At 60.6% G+C, this 9,946-nt stretch overlaps 1 long non-coding RNA gene across 1 annotated transcript in view; it reads left to right on the forward strand.

The window, feature by feature from the left end:
- Positions 1-3,545: 3,545 nt before the first annotated feature.
- Positions 3,546-9,946, forward strand: part of LOC116543086 — a 9,329-nt gene continuing 2,928 nt past the window's right edge. Inside the window, exons 1-2 of the long non-coding RNA XR_004265468.1 lie at positions 3,546-3,778; positions 8,969-8,972. This is a non-coding gene — a long non-coding RNA (uncharacterized LOC116543086). The remainder of the gene's footprint in view (positions 3,779-8,968; positions 8,973-9,946) is intronic.

Here is a 9,946-nt window from a genome sequence, read left to right on the forward strand (position 1 = left end):
AGAGGGTGCCCTGTGCCAGCTGGCAGGGCCAGCATAGGGATGTTTAATTTACATACACTTCACAAGGGATGTGGCAGGCTGAGGAGCCATTGCCAAGGGCCAAGACCTGGGGACTCACCACAAGTGGGGGCCAGCAGCTCCTGAGGACCCCAATGCCCCGTGGTGGGAGGGGGTCACGGGGAAGGTCCCAGAGAGCAGTGCTAGGCACATTGGTGTGTCTGGGCCAGTATTGACCTTAAGGAAGGTGGGCTGGGGTCAGCCAAGCCACTTCTTAGAATCTGGGGATATCAAAGAGAACATAGCTGGCCTGCTGTGCCCAGTGCCTGCCAGAACAGGAGACAGCAGGGGCGGGCCAATGGCACCTCACCTGCCCAGGGCTGCAGGTGGGGGCAGGCAGCAGCCACCAGGAAAGAAGGGGGAGTGAGCAAGGGAGATGGGCTGAGACCGGCGGGAGCTCTGGGTTTGGGATAAGCTCGGCCACATCCTTGAGGAGAGTAAGGAATCCCTGTCCCAGCTGGACCTGGGTTTCTGGTCACGTTCAGGCACCCTGCAGTCCAGCCTCCCCTCCAGGTGCCCTCCCTGGGCAGGAGGCTCTGACTCACCCTCACAGTCACTGGGCATTCAGGGAGCAGGCTCCTGCCTGCAAGGAGCTCCCTCTAGAAGGAGAAAGATTCCGAAGCAGACAGGGATGGGCAGGCCGTGTGGGGTGAGGAGGAGGCACCCCCACTGGGAGGATGGGGAGCTTCCTGGAGGGGCCAACGCAATGTGAATGCTCATCCGTCAGATGGCTGTGGAGGGGCAGAATCCAGGAGCGGTGCTGGTGGGGCCAGTGGGGGTGAGGACTGGGCAGGATGCTCCTGAGCTGGCTGCGGAACCTGGAAGCCTTGCTCCCAGGAGGTCTGATGCCCCTGCCTCCTGCTCCTGTCCTTGGTAAGACGTCCATGGTCCTGGGGTGCCCCTGCCCACCATCCGTCAGGGACCCCCAGTGTGCACCTGCCACAAGAGACAGAGGGTCTCCCCTCCCCATCTGGCAGTAAGTCTGCCTCTGCGAGGTTGAATTTTCAGTTTTCAGGTTCCCCAGTTCCCCCAACACCATCAGAAAGGCCCTGTGCTGCTTCCAGCCCAGAGGGGCCTTCCTGCCCCTCCGATCTGGTCCCACACCCACGGCCCTGCTGGAGCCGAGAGGCTCCTCTGGGGCTTCTGGCAGCATATGAGGGGTTTGCATCCTTGGTTTGGGGGCTACACGGGAGGGCAAAGGGGCTTCCACTGCTGGCCCTCGGAGGTCCCTCCCGGGTCAGCGTTTCTCTTTCTCCAGGGGCCCTTCCTGGACTGGACACTCCTTTGGTTTCAGAAATGAAGGGACATTTTGGAAGGCACTGGCACAGTGGGCTGGAGTAGGAGTGGTCACTAGGGAACAGCATTTCTGAAGGCTGGAACAGCATGCATGCAAGGACGAGGGGGAGGGAGGGGCCCGGGGCCCAGAGGCCCCGTATGTGAGGCTGGCGGGTGTCAGAGCCATAGGGGAGAGAGGAGGGTGAGGGCCTCGCCTCAGATCCCCCGGCAGCCTTGCTGGATGGCGAGGTTCTCCCATGTTGCAGACCAGCACCTGACACCGGGGCCTTCCTTACCCGAGGTCACAGAGTTCAGGCTAGCAGGTGTGCCGCCGGACCTGAGGCAGCCTCTGTGGACAAAGGGAGTCAGGGATGCTGGAGGCCTGTCCCGGGTTTATGCTGCTGTCTCACTCTGGACCCTCGTCCAGAGCCTCCTCCATCCCCATCACTAGCTTCTGGTGCAGAGCTCGCCCAGGGAGGCATTGCACAAGCTGACCTCCTTCTGCCCTGGCCTGGACCAGCGCGGGCCAGAGTGGGGAGGGCCAGGGGAGCCGTCCAGGCCAGAACCTCCAGCCCCTGCCGGTGCAGCTTGCCCGGCCCTTCAGCGGCTGCATCCTCTGCTCTATAAAGGCACATTCCTGAGGCTGCGGGTTAGCGGCCCCCCTCGGTGGTGCATTAATGAAGAAATGGAGGCTGGCCTTGTGTAACCGTGACAGCAGGCTCACAGCAGCCAGGGAGGGTGCGGGCCCTGGGTGGGGAGGGCTGGGACGTGGCCCTGCCCTTGGTCCCCACCCGCCTGACCCCCAAACTCACGGTCTGTGGCCGCGGCAGGCCTGAACCCTCCCAGCCTCCCCCGCAGTGGGAAGCCCTGGGCTAGGCCTGCACTCAATTTGTCCTGAGTGAGTGTGTGTGTTTACTCTTCATCACTGAGCCTGTGCGTAGTGCGTTAGTTCCTGATGTAGTAAACATTTTGGAAGGCCAAGATCCTCTCCTTCCTGTCTCTGTGCCAGTGAAATTCCTCAACACCAGCTTGTCCTTGGTGGAGCGCCGGAGTTCATCTTCCTGAGAGGAGATTGGGAGGGGGGCTCCTAAAGCCTCCCATTGGCGCCCCCAAGGCCTCCCCAGCTCCCTGGGCCTCCCCATCAGTGCTGCTCTCCTCTGGGCCAGGCAGTGCCTCCCCATGCCTCCTGCAGACTGGGCCGTACACGCGGGCAGGAGGGCCGTGGTGTGCGCATGCCCCAGGCTCAGAGCCTCAGCAGTTGCAGCAGGAAGTCCCTGCATTCGAATCCCAACTTGGTTTCTTAAAGCTGCTTATTCTGGGCCAAGGAATCTGCCTCTCCAGGGGAGGCCCGTAGGCAGTGGAGACTGCAAGCTGCCTGTGAGCTGGGCAGCTTCCTGTGGAGAGGGCATTTCACAGAGGGCTGCGGAAGGGTTCTGGGGAGGACCTGGGGCTGCTTTGCGGCAGATAGCCTGGGAGGCACACAATTGAGGGGCATGCTGCCTTGGTGGGACAGCCTGGGGTGGCACAGCTTTGGGGGTGCCGACTTGGAGCTGTAGACTTGGGGTGCAGGGGTAGATCTAAGGGGTAGGCCAGGGCAGGGTTGCTATGGCCAAAAGTCACCTGCTGTGCCCTGAAGCAGGCCCTGGCTGCAAGGCCCTCTGCGGGACATGGGCTGGCATCCCACATGTCATAGCTATGTGTGCTGACATGCAGGGCCTGTCACCCCCATCTCATTGATTCTCCAAAAGACTGGGAGATGTGAGGGGCGGAGAAGGGGAAACTGAGGCAGAGAGCAACCAAACAGTGCTAGTCAGGACGGTGGGGGCCTGGAGCCAGCAGCCTGTCCCCACCCTGAGCGGCTTCTGCAGCATTGCAGCCTGGCCTGGGACAAGGTCACCCAGATGCTGTGTGTGGTGTGCACGCTGGCGTGCGCGTGCGGGTACAAGCATGTGTGTGCAGGTGTGTGTGCGCACGCCTCGGCCCAGGAACCGGGCTGTGCTTCTCACCCAGCTCTGTCTGCACAGCTTCTATTTTCTTCTACATGTCTGGCATTTTTTGCTGCTGAGTTGGGGGGCCGTGGTTTGGGGGAGGCTGGGCAGTGGGGGAGGGGCTGTTTATGCCAGTTGTTCACTTGGGCCGCACATTCTTGTGGTTATCTCTTTAACTTGGTAAAAATTCGGGAAATTTCTAAATAAAACAAAACAAAGGAAAAACATTTGCAAAACGATTTCAAAATCAGTGATGCCACTTCCCCCAGCCACCAGACCTGCAGGGCCCAGGAGATGCTTGTGTGAGGAGGGGTCTGGAGGTGGAACTTTCTAGCAAACAGCACCTTAGAACAGCGTTGTGCTGCAGAGGGCTGAGCTCCCTGTCGGGAGGAACATGGACGCCTTGGGGAGCTGTTGGGCTGTCCGGCTGAGACCTGGCCTTCTCTAGAAGGAATCAGGTGTTAGAGGAGAGTCTTCACAACAGCTTTGGGTTCTGGTGGCCAGGTGAGGGGTGCTGGACCCCACTATCTGAGACCCGTGGGTCTGAGGGTCTGAGGGAGCTGGGTCAGGGCTGCTGGGAGGGGAAGTGCAGGTGAGAAGAGAAAGGGGCTCTTGGCCTCTGGGGACCCATGGGCAGGTGTGCGCTTGGTGAGGGCAGGTCTGGGGCTGACTGTCGACTGCTGTGTTCTTGGTGTCTGGCCTGGGCTGGTCAGAGAAGGTTCTGGAATGTCTTTGTTGACCGGGGAGCTATAAGGGGGTGTTGGAGGTGGTTCTGTGGGAATGACCAGCAGTCATCAGTCCAGTGCGGTCTGGAGGGCTGGGCCAGGGACTGAGCGAGGGGTCCTTGTGGGATGAGGAAGCGTGGGCTGCTGGGATAGGGGCTGGAGAGGGAGGCTGAGGTGGGCCTTGGTCTCCCACAGGGTGATGTGGCATCCACGTGGGGCAATGTGGGGTCCAAGCCGCCCTTTGGCCCCCAGGCTTTTTCCTGTTCCATCCTGGCTGCACCTCTGAAATGCGGGGAGCAAGGAAGGGGGCCCCCATATGTGCCCAGGTAGCCTGGGCAGACGGCCCCACTGGACACCTGTCCCTGGGCACATGGAATGTCCCTGTGTGCCTGGGTGCTGGGGAGGGGCTGGGCATGGAGCCCTGGGAAGCTGCTCCTGGCCGTCAGTTTTCCACTCTGTGCAGTGCCCAGTGGGACTCCAGCCCCATTCTGGCCTGTCTTTAGACCACCAGGCCCTGGGGCTCGAGGCTGGGGAGTGACAGCTGCGGGAATAGAGAAGCTCTGCCTCCGCTTGACGTGGGGCCCCCTACTTAGTGGCATGCTCTGGTCTGGTCCCTGGGGTCCTAGGATGAGCTGACCAGTCAGGGGCCATGTCCTTTTGAGGATGTCCATCCACACCAGGGGCCCAGGGCACAGGTGACCCTGCAGTATCCCAGGCTGTGCAGATGGCATGTTCTCAGGGACCGTGGTCGTGACCAGGCACTGGGCTGTGCAGGCACCACTCCTGTCCTTGCCTCCTGCTCTGGGGACCTCACACCCTCGGCCAGGCCCAAAGCCCCGAGTCAGTCCGATTGTCTCAGAAGAGCCCAGGAACCCTGTGAAGTATGCAGGGGCTCCTTTGGGGTTTCACCTTTCCATGTCATAGTCAAACCCTCTGTTTTGTTTGCCAGCAGAGTTTTTAGCTTGTGACGGCTCCCAGCTTCCCTCTAGGATCCACATGCAAGTGTTGGTATGGAGCCCAGTAGCTGCTGGGAACTCCTGGGCCATCCAGCTCAGGGCTGTGCCGGCCAGCATCCAGGCTAGCCTTGGGTACTGCTGCCATCCTCCTCCATGCCTGGCAGCTCGGGGCCCAGGCTTTGAGAGGCCACAGACACCTACCATAATCCCAGGAGAGTGCCTGGGGCCATGCGTGGGAAGCTTTCTGGGCCAGGTGCCACAGGAACTCCACGAGTTTCCAGCCAGCGGTGTGCCAGGCGGACGATTTCTGACATTCAGATTTCTGACGATTTCTGACCTCAGCTTCTGATATCGAGCTTCTCGTACGGAGGTTCCTCCTTGTCCTGGGCACGCGTCCTTCATGTTCCTGTCTCTGCCTTTTGCCCACACCCTGAATTCCCCTCTCTGCCATGTGACCTCCCTCAGAGCCCTTGTCTTCCTTGTGGAGCCACATGCCAGCCCATGGGGCACTGTGAGCTTTTGGAGACAGAATGTCATCATCTGGGTGTGTGTAGCTCTTCACTGTGGCCGGCAGGGAGCTCCTCTTGGGTGAGTGCAATTCTTATCACTGTGGCTGGCAGGGAGCTCCTCTTGGGTGAGTGCATGGTGAGTCCTGCTAGTTGTTCAGTCATGGCCAGGCTGGTGAGTGGGGTGCTGCTCCAGGCCCCCCAGGGTTCCCCAGCACCTTCAGTCCCAGTCCAAGCTCTGTGGGCTTGTTCTCTGGGTCCTCACCATACTGCCTGCTCCCTTGGCCCTCCTCTCTGACATCCACACACCCAGGCTCCTGCATGCTGCAAAGCACAGCACCTGGCCACACCTTGCCTTTGCTGGGCCGGCCTCTCTGTGAGAAGCGCCACCTCCGTTCCTCCCTGCTGCATTTCCATACCCAGCTCAAATGTCAGCTCTTCTGCATGACTTTCAGACCTTCCCAGGGACTCATTTTTTCCCTCCTCCATGGTTTCAGTCCATCTCAAGGGACCTAATTCAGCAGCCACCATGCTAGGCCCCTCCCACATACCATCGCCTTAATCCCCACCAGAGGTGGGGCTGTCACCATCAAGTCAGGGGACCGGGCTAGGGTTCAGCCCCTTCCCCCATCGCCCAGCCAGTAAAAGCAGGAGATGGTGCAGGGCCCAGCCCCAGGAGGGGCCAGGTGGGACCTGTTGCAGTCACAGCCTCACCGCCCACTGGGGAGGAAGCCAGCCTGGAAGCCAAAGCCTCAAACCGCAGGCAGCAGCTCTCACAGGGAGGCTGGCAGCCACCACCTGGCGGGGCCCCAAGCTGCTGCCTGGCTGAGCCAGGGGCTGCTCCAGGCACACTCTGGCCTTGGCTCCCATCCATCCTGCCGGCAACCTCCTCCCCAAGGACCCGGTTGGGAGTTTCACTGGCCCAGCCCTCCTCAGAAGACTTACCAGGTGAGTAAGTTACTGCTTGCATCCGGCAGCCTCCTGCTGACCAGGAGCCTCCCCAGCCTCCCCAGAAGCTTCCCTTGTTTGTACCTTCATCCATGGCCTTAGCTCCTGCTTGCTTAGGGCCAGGGTGGCTGCATAGGGGATGGGTAGCCTTGCCTGGGCCCCAGGAGCTCCCTGGGCAGCTGGCAAGGGCTCAGAGTGCCAGTCAGCATGGAGCTGGAAGGCAGGACCCCAGGCAAGGAGTCAGGGTGGAGGAAATAGGGTTGACGGAGCAGGGGCTTGCAGGAGGGACTGGATGGACTGATGGGGGCAGCAAGGGGGGATGAGCCAGTCCCAGGCTGAGAAGTCCCCAGGCAGGGGCTGGGACAAGGCTGGGGCTACTGGAAGGAGACAGTGGGGCTTGTCAAAGCTGCCTGGCCTCCCACCTCCCCTGAAGCCCCCAGGGAAGCCTCAGCTCCTGCCATCAGGATGGTCTTCCAGGGACCCCAAGGCTTGGCATGGGCCAGACTCTTGGCTTTTGCTGCTTCTGCTGCCTTCTGGGAACTGTCTCCCCTCTGCCCCAGGCAGACCGATTGCCTGTGCAGTGCTGCTGGAAGGCATTCCTCAGTACTCCAGCATGAGCCTCAGTTCCCCCTTCTAAATTATGAGCATCTCGGAGTTGCTAGCGGGTGAAGGCTGTCATGTGTGGACCCCTGACATCATACCCAGCACACGACGGAGCCCTGGCAGCTCTCAGCAACCGTCCCACGTATCACCTGGGTGCTTGGCAGGCAGACTCTGGACCCTGGGCCTGAGAGCGTCCACTGGTCAGCCTGCAGCAAGGCCAGTTGGGCGAGGTTCTTATGCTCCACGAGGAGTGCGAGGTACTCCCACCGTGCACTGTTCTACCCATCCCCAAAGGACATGGGCCCCAAAGAGGGCTCTGCCTGCCCTTCCTGAGCTGCTGGCCCCAAAGGCGCACAACGCGTCACTGCCTCCCTCTGCTGTCTCAGGCTCTGCGGCCATCTCTGCACCTGCTGTGCCCCAGGCCTGAGCTGCTGGCTGGGGTGCAGCCGGGAGAGGACACAGATCCCCGCTGTCCCGTCCTGGAGGCCACATTCCCGTGGGCTGACAGGGATGAACAAAGTAAGGCTGCAGAGTTCCAGCTGTGATGACAGAGACACGAGTGATGTACCCGCCAACCCAGGAGCTCCAGCAGCCCCGGAAGCTGGAGGAGGCAGGAGGGAGCCCCCCTGAGCCTCTGGAGTAAGCCCAGCCCTGTATTTCTAAATCCTGCCCTCCAGAATCGGGACAGAACCCATTTCTGTTGCTTTAAACCACCCACTTTGTGGCCCTGTGTGATAACTGCAGAGCAGGTAGGTGCAGAGGAAGCAGGTGAGGTGGGAGGGTGGGTGGGAGCAGAGGGGGCTCCAGCCCCTGCTCATCCTTTCAGGGCCCCTCTAGCTGCTGTCAGAGCATGGACACAGGGCTGGGCAGGGCTGACCTGGCTGCCAGGTGACCCTGGAGGCCACCTGCTGGTTCTGGGGTGGCCAGGCCCAGCGGAGGGGAAGCCAGCTGGGCACAGGGCTGGAGAGCCGGACGGGGCAGGCCCTGTTTTCCTGCCCGGGGCTGTGCCACTCGGCTGTGCTCTGTAATTTGGGACTGGGGCCAGCACGCCCAACTTCAGATGGGGGGTGCACCTGGTAATTACAGCCTGGGGGCCAGCTCCCAGAATCCAAGCCCCTTGTCCCACCTCCACCCACATGTGAGGCCTGCAGGTCACCCGGTGGCCCCTCCAGAGTGTCACTCCGTTCACCCTTCTCAAGCCCCTCAGGGTATCAGATGTAAAATAGCAATAATAATAATTAAGCAAAAATTCAAGTAATTCATTGTAGGTAAAAAAATAAATGAACCAAGCCCCTCCAGAGGTCGTGCTGTAGGCTGTGCTGGGGCCCAAAAGCTGACCAGAAGATGTGACAAGTCACAGCTTCCAGGATTGTGGGGGCAGCCTGAGGGCTCTGGGGCCTGAAGGATGGGAGGGGCTTTCCTGGTGTGGGAAGACCAGGGGCAAAGGGGGAAGGTATGGGACAAGGTTTGGGTGAGGGCCCCGGAGGCTCTGGCTGCCCCCCGCTGGCCCGCCCGGCCCCCCATATCCTGTGTCAGCAGGAAATTCCAGAAAACAGTGGTATCAGAGGGACCCTAGGAGGTGGTGGCACTCTGAACCCAGCCCCAGAATCCAGTATCTTCAAAGCCACCATGGGCCCCGTCCTGCCCCAGCTCTGGACAGCCAGGCCCTGGGCGTGCATGTGTGTGCGTACACATGGCCCGGCTTGCCTCTGTGTGCACTTGCATGTTGGGGTGGCAGATGTTGGAGGCTGCACAGCCAGATGGGCAAACCTGTGCAGGAACCTGGGCAGCCAGGCAGGGGTATGGGAGCCAGGCTGGGGCAGAGACCTGGTAACTTCACAAGGCTGAACGGCAGTTTTGTGGCCCAGCTTCTTTTGGAAATGATGTGCAAAGCCTAGTTAATCCAGCAGACAGGTCTTGGTGACTCCTGGGTGAGCTGAGAGGGGCCAGGGGTCAGGAGGGTACTCAGGGGCCAGCAGGACAGGGGTACCTACTGAGCAGACCCCATGCCCGTCCTCCCCATGGCCTTTGTGAGGACTGGAGCTTCCTTTAAACCCAGGCAGCTGCTGACCACAGGCCTGCCTGGCCCTGGCATGTGGGGGTAGGGAGTCCAGGCAATGGACATCCTTACGGCAGGGTCTGCTTGGCCCAGTGTCAACAAGGGGCAGAGGGCAGCGAGGCTGGTGCTGCGTGTGGCTGTGCCCTAATTTATAACTTAGCCCTCACCTTCCTCCCCTAACTAAATTATTTTTGGCTTTCCCGGTGGCCTTGGGGTCTTATGCTGACTTTATGAGGCAGATGGGGCTCAGCTTCCAGGTGGCACTAAGGAGCAGAATCGGGGAGCTGGGGGTGGGGCATGAGGGTGGCAGGCTCAGCCAGTCAGGCCTAGGGGGCTCCTGGTGAGCCACTGCCCAGCTTCCAGGACCCAGCCCACCTCTGCCCTTATATTTGCCCCTCATCCCATAGTAGCATCCCTTGGACTGTGGAGTCAGACACTTTTCAATTTGATTCCCAGATATGAAGGGCCTGAGCTGTCAGCTGGGGACATGAGTATCTGATACAGCCATTCGCCCGTTTTGGCGAAGACTCTGCTAGCACAGAAGCCACACCCTCTCTAAGGCTACACCCTCTCTAAGGCTACACCCTCTCTAAGGCTACACCCTCACTAGAGGCCACACCCCCTCTAAGCCACACTCTCACTAGAGGCCACACCCCCTCTAAGGCCACACCCTCACTAGAGGCCACACCCCCTCTAAGCCACACTCTCACTAGGGTTTACACCCTCTCTTGAGGCCACACCTCCTCTAAGGCCACACCCTCACTAGAGACCACACCTCCTCCAAGGCCACACCCTCACTAGAGGCCACACCCCCTCTAAGCCACACTCT

The sequence above is a fragment of the Sapajus apella genome, unplaced genomic scaffold (assembly GCF_009761245.1).
Source record: "Sapajus apella isolate SASKATOON/1434 unplaced genomic scaffold, GSC_monkey_1.0 scaffold181, whole genome shotgun sequence".
Lineage (NCBI taxonomy): Eukaryota > Metazoa > Chordata > Mammalia > Primates > Cebidae > Sapajus > Sapajus apella.